This window comes from Dendrobates tinctorius, unplaced genomic scaffold (assembly GCF_039654945.1).
Source record: "Dendrobates tinctorius isolate UK_male_01 unplaced genomic scaffold, ASM3965494v1 ptg000028l, whole genome shotgun sequence".
Lineage (NCBI taxonomy): Eukaryota > Metazoa > Chordata > Amphibia > Anura > Dendrobatidae > Dendrobates > Dendrobates tinctorius.
The window spans coordinates 82542489-82549394 of record NW_027361696.1 but is presented as its reverse complement, the minus strand read 5'-3'; positions in this window follow the sequence as shown (position 1 = coordinate 82549394).

The following is a 6906-nucleotide window of genomic DNA, read 5'->3' as shown; positions in this document are numbered from 1 at the left end:
CACTAAAGCTCAGTGGCTAAGTACAATTCCAGTGCTGCCTGCTAAAAGAGTATGATGAGGTACAACCATAAAAAAATGCCCACAAAAGATTGCAGGAAACCCATGTGACGACTTACCGGGGAGGAGAGGGAGGGGAGCGCCCAGCTGTGGAACCCCCGACGCGCGTTTCGCGACGTCCCCCGCTGCTTTATCAAGGAGGAAATAGCTCAGGATGTCCCGATAGGGCCTTAAAATAGCCCTTGACCCCGGTCATGTGACCGATATCCACCAATGGCATCAGCACTTGTGGCGCATGCGCCATGGCATCTGCAGGTCCTTCACCGCGGAAAGGCGTCTAACACAATGCACACGCGCCGGGAACCCCGGGGCAGAGCGCACCGTGCATACAGACGCCGACATAATGGCCACTGATGGAATATAAGGTGTTAGGGTCGGCGGAACGCACCAAATATAAATAATAGTAGGTGCGTTCGCCGCCCGGGGTCCACCGTGCGGTAGGTGACAAGACCGCTGCTGAACAATGGCAGATGCACCTAGTAGGTGCGGTACTGCGCTCGGGTTAACGTCACCCGAACGCTAAAGCAAAGGCGCGGGCCCTGTTAGCGTCACAGAGGCCTGCGTGTGGCGTCGCAGCCACAAACACCAATAGCTGCTGTTACTACAGCGCAGCGGCAGAGAAAGCCGCAAGCATCGGCGCCGAGGACCGGGTGCTGATGGACGCTAGTGTAGGCGTGGAGCAAGTGGCGCGTAGCTTGCCACAACCCTGGAGCTGACTATACACACTCGGTCACCACTCGTAATATCAGAGGGTAGGGGTTTCATAATGAGTCAGACACCAGTCCATGCATCCATCACCATACACACACAGAATAATATGCTATACAAGCGCATGGCCGAGCCGCCATGCGGGGCTTTTACAGCCATGCGCTTCCGGAACCTTCCAATACTTTGGTAAGGACCAATCAGATCCGACACAGGACCTGCACATGTGACCCGTGCTCTCCACTGAGAGCGCACGTTGCGGGCATGCCCAGTAGCACGGCACGAGGACTTAGCCTCTGGAGCGGTGGCACGAGGACTTAGCCTCTGGAGCGGTTCCCTGCAAAGCAGGTTGCGCTACCATTGCTGCAACAGAGGTGGCAGCAACATCCAGGCTCACAGAACGAGTCTGAGGAGAATGCCTGGCTCGCCGTGATTGCTTAGCAGGAGTCCGAGCTGTCGGAGGAGAATGGGAGACCGCAGGATGTCTGGCTCTGGATTCCTGCTGTGCAGTGCCAGGAATCCGACGCCTAACATTACCCCCCCTCCTAGGGCCTCTGAGCCTCACTGCACTCAAAGGCCGCGATCAGGAGCGGTGCATGAATGTTTTCCACCGGCTCCCAGGTCCGAGCCTCGGGACCATGACCCTTCCTGTCCACCAAATAACATTTTTTGCCACGGACAAACCTGCGCCCCACGATGGCGTTATCCTCAAACTCGTCAGACGATAAGTCTGATGATCCGGCAGATGACTCAGAAAACCGGATCATGTGAACTGGTTTGAGGAGGGACACATGGAACACGTCCGAAATGGCCAAATGTGGAGGAAGAGCCAGGGGGTAGACCACCGAGCTAAGTCACTCGAGGACCTTGAATGGTCCAATGTATCGCGGTGTGAACTTGGGAGACTCGACCCGCAGTGTAATATTTCGGGTAGAGAGCCATACCATGTCGCCAGGGGAGAAGCTTGGCACGGGCCGCCGATGCGTGTCGGCAGACGCCCTCATCCTTTCTTTAGATGCCCGGATAGCATCCTGAGTGCGATCCCAAATGTCCTGGGCCTCCACTGCCCAGTCTGCCACCCTGGAGTCAGTGGAGGACACTGGCATCGGGACAGGGACGCGTGGATGTTGACCATAGTTTAGGAGAAAGGGCGTCTGACCAGTGGAATCAGCCACCGCATTGTTTAGGGCAAATTCAGCCGAAGGTAGCAAGGATGCCCAGTCATCCTGCCTGGCAGAGACAAAATGCCGTAAATAGGTGACCAAGGTCTGATTGGCTCTCTCAACCAAGCCATTCGTCTCGGGATGATAGGCGGAGGATAGATTTAGCTCAATGCTAAGTAAACTGCAGAGCTTCCTCCAAAACCGAGACGCAAACTGAGGACCTCGGTCACTCACGATTTTGTCTGGCATGCCATGTAAATGGAATACGTGCTTAATGAACAAGGTGGCCAGACCTCGAGCGGAAGGCAGGCGTGCGAGTGGCACCAGATGCACCATTTTGGAAAAATGGTCGGTGACCACCCAGATGACCGTACTGCCACCAGACTTGGGCAGGCCAACTATGAAATCCATGCCAACCATCTCCCATGGTCTATCCGCCACTGGCAGGGGAAACAACAACCCCACCGGCCTCTGTCTAGAGGGTCTATTCCGAGCACACGAGACGCATGCTTGCACGTATTCCTTGACATCTCGAGCCATATGTGGCCACCAATATGACCTTGCCAGGAGTTCGGTGGTCCGTTTATTGCCAAAATGGCCACCCAACCTGGAGGCATGTGCCCAGGCAAGGACCTCCGGCCGTAGCTGAGGAGACACCAAGGTCTTGCCCGGTGGTACTGACTCGAGAGCGACTGGAGCCACGGTCGTAAAACTCTCCGGCGGGAGAATTAACCGAGGCTCAGCTTCTCCTTCTTCCGCTGAGACCACTGAGCGTGAGAGCATCCGCACGGACGTTCTTCTCTCCAGAGAGGTAGTGCAGGGTGAAGCGGAATCGGGAAAAGAAGAGCGATCATCTGGCCTGACGGGATTTCAGGCGTTGGGCCGTCTGTAGGTAGACCAGGTTTTTATGGTCTGTATATACCTGAAAGGGGAACCGGGCTTCTTCCAGGAGATGTCTCCACTCGGAAAAAGCCAACTTCATGGCTAGCAGCTCCCTGTTGCCGATGGAGTAATTTTTCTCCGCCGGTGAGAAGGTCTTGGAATAGAAGAAGCAGGGATGCTTTCGACCTTGAGCATCCTTTTGATAAAGGACTCCTCCTGCACCGACGGAAGAAGCGTCTACCTCAAGGATAAACGGCTTATCCACATCGGGACGATGTAATATGGGAGCGCCAGCAAAATGCGATTTTATAGCCGAGGTTTTAGAGACGTGTTCCGACCAAGCATTGGGGTTAGCTCTTTTCTTGGTGAGAGCAACCAAAGGAGCCACCAGTGTGGAAAAGTGTGGTATGAACTGGCGTTAGTAATTCACGAACCCCAAAAAGCGCTGCACCGCTTTGAGGGAACGGGGTTCTTGCCAGTCCATTACCGCTTGTAGTTTGGCAGGATCCATGGCCAGCCCCTGGGCCGAGATGATATAGCCCAGGAACGGCAAGGACTCCTGCTCAAACTGGCACTTCTCCAGCTTGGCGAATAGCGAGTTTGCCCGCAGACGGTCAAAGACCCTGCAGACGTCTCTCCTGTGGGTGGTCAAATCTGGCGAAAAGATGAGTATGTCATCCAGATAGACCACCACTGAGGTAGAGAGCATGTCGCGGAAGACATCGTTGACAAAATCTTGGAAGACAGCTGGCGCATTACAAAGGCCAAAGGGCATAACCAGGTATTCGTAATGGCCATCCCTGGTATTAAAAGCTGTCTTCCATTCGTCTCCTTCGCGAATGCGGATCAGGTTGTATGCCCCCACAACCTGTCAAATAACTCCGCGATCAACGGTAGGGGGTATTTGTTTTTAACCGTGATATAGCATTGAGACCTCTGTAGTCAATGCAGGGACGTAACTCTCCATTCTTCTTCTGTACGAAGAACAACCCTGCACCAGCCGGTGACACAGATTTCCTGATAAAACCCCTAGCCAGGTTCTCCCGGATATATTGAGACATAGCCTCCATCTCAGGGAGTGATAACGGATAAACACAGCCTCGGGGAGGCTCTGTACCTGGCAGGAGATCGATCGGGCAATCATAGGAATGGTGTGGCGGGAGCGTCTCCGCAGACTTCTTAGAGAAGACGTCTGCGTACTGGTGGTAGGACCTGGGGAGCGCGGAGAGATCCGCAGGCACTTCAGTGGAAGCCACCTGAACACTGCCCCTTAGACACCTTCCCTCACAGTCCTTGCCCCAGCCCAGTATCCTCCCCGAAACCCAATCAACGTGAGGGGAGTGGCAACGAAGCCAGGGAACTCCGAGGAGCACCTGATCGATGCCATTGGGCATGATAAGCAGGGACAGAGTCTCCTGATGTGAGGGTGAAATAGAGTCCGAGCGGGACTGTCTGATTGGTCACCTGAGATGATAACGGTGCCCCATTTACCACCCTAATGGACAGAGGTTGCGAGAGTAACACCAGAGGGATAGCGTGACTCTGGGCAAAAGTCGAGGAGATAAAGTTCCCCTCGGCCCCGGAATCCAGGGTGACCTCTGCCTCCCAGGTGGAGGACCCACTATCTAAAGTACCCCGGAACACCGGTTTGGGTGAAAAGGGTCCCATTTTGGATTGACCACCACCTACGACCACTGGACGTGGTCGTCTTTTCGGTCGCTGAGGACATGTGCCAGCCGAATGGCCAAACTGTCGGCACTGATAACAGCCCACAGAGCTTCGCATCGGACACGGCTTAGTGCCGGTGCGAGACACCTCCATAGGCTCAGAGGAAGAGAGCTCTTGTGCGGGGTCCTCCAGCAGCACGGTAAAGGTGGGGGCCAAATTAACCCTACGTCTGGATTGCGCTCGTTCCAACCCGCGCTCCGTGTAGCGGAGATCGATGCGGTTGGAAACGGCGATCAATTCCTCCAGACTTGTGGGAATCTCCCTAGTGGCTAGAGCATCCTTGACGAGCTCAGCCAGGCCTCTCCAAAACACCGGGACTAAGACTTTGTCCGGCCACTCTAATTCGGAAGCCAGTGTCTGAAACCGGACAGCATAATGGCTAACCGAGAGTGAGCCTTGTGTTAGGGATAACAGTTGGAGAGCCGTATCGTGTGTGACCCGTGGTCCCAAGAAGACTTGCTTCAGAGCCGCGAGGAACTGAGCAGGTCCCTGAACCACGGGATCATCACGTTCCCACAATGGTGTGACCCACTGTAATGCCCGGCCAGACAACAAGGAGACAATAAACCCCACCTTAGCCCGCTCTGTAGGAAACCGTGCAGCCAGCAACTCCAGCTGAATGGAGCACTGGCTAACGAATCCCCTACAGGTGGCGCTGTCACCCGAAAACTTATCGGGGAGCGGGAGGCGAGATATTGTCGGCGAGGGCAAAAGTGTGGGTGCACGTGAGACAGCCTCGGCGACTGTCTGAGCAGCAGCTAGTGCAGCATTCGCAGCTGAGTTGGTGCTCTCAATAGCCGCCAACCTGCTCTCCAGCTGCCGAATATAGCGCTGCAGCTGCTGCACGTCTGCCATTGCCAGCCAGACCCTGGCGCTAGTGTAATGTTAGGGTCGGCGGAACGCACCAAATATAAATAATAGTAGGTGCGTTCGCTGCCCGGGGTCCACCGTGCGGTAGGTGACAAGACCGCTGCTGAACAATGGCAGATGCACCTAGTAGGTGCGGTACTGCGCTCGGGTTAACGTCACCCGAACGCTAAAGCAAAGGCGCGGGCCCTGTTAGCGTCACAGAGGCATGCGTGTGGCGTCGCAGCCGCGAACACCAATAGCTGCTGTTACTACAGCGCAGCGGCAGAGAAAGCCGCAAGCGTCGGCGCCGACGGCGTGGAGCAAGTGGCGCGTAGCTTGCCACAACCCTGGAGCTGACTATACACACTTGGTCACCACTCGTAATATCAGAGGGTAGGGGTTTCATAATGAGTCAGACACCAGTCCATGCATCCATCACCATACACACACAGAATAATATGCTATACTAGCGCATGGCCGGGCCGCCATGCGGGGCTTTTATAGACATGCGCTTCCGGAACCTTCCAATACTTTGGGAAGGACCAATCAGATCCGACACAGGACCTGCACATGTGACCCCTGCTCTCCACTGAGAGGGCACGTTGCGGGCATGCCTAGTAGCACGGCACGAAGACTTAGCCTCTGGAGCGGTTCCCTGCAAAGCAGGTTGCGCTACCATTGCTGCACCGGAGGTGGCAGCAACATCCAGGCTCACAGAATGAGTCTGAGGAGAATGCCTGGCTTGCCGTGATTGCTGAGCAGGAGTCTGAGGGTCGGAGGAGAATGGAAGACCGCAGGATGTCTGGCTCTGGATTCCTGCTGTGCAGTGCCAGGAATCCGATGCCTAACAGTAAGTTCCATAAGACGCTTGATTGTAGAAGGAAGTATCTCAGGTCCCCAATATAATGCAAATCCAAGGCCATACAGGGACACACTGTGTGATAACTAAAGAAATAAAGAATAAAAACCAGTAAATACAAAATAAAAACAAGGAAATAAAAACAACTACTGCCAAGCAGCATGGGAGATATGCAGTCATGCGAATATACTAAGGAAAGGGAGAAGGGACATACTAGTATATAACCATGTATCCCCTAATAACAGTTCCAAATACATCAAGGAAGAAATTTTGCGAAAAATAGGGGAGGAGGAAGCATGGGTCAGATATCAATTGGCATGATAATTATAAAAATGGAGTAAAGCTAAGAAACTCATTAAGGCCTTTCGGGCTCATGATGTCAAGCTGGACAATCCATTTGCCCGAGGACCTTTTTATAATCACCTCCCCTTATTCCCATGTGTAGGACATCAATCCTACTTATCCTTGCTTAGCCTTTACTGGTTATTATAGGGGAGACCCCCAAAAAATGACGTGGTGTCCCCCTATATTTACTAACCAGCAAAGGATAAACAAGACAGCTGCGTGCTTCTGTAGTCCTTATGCCAAGCACGGATCAAGTGCTTACACATTACATGAACACATTAACATTTAGAAACTGCATGTAACACATCTGAACAATGT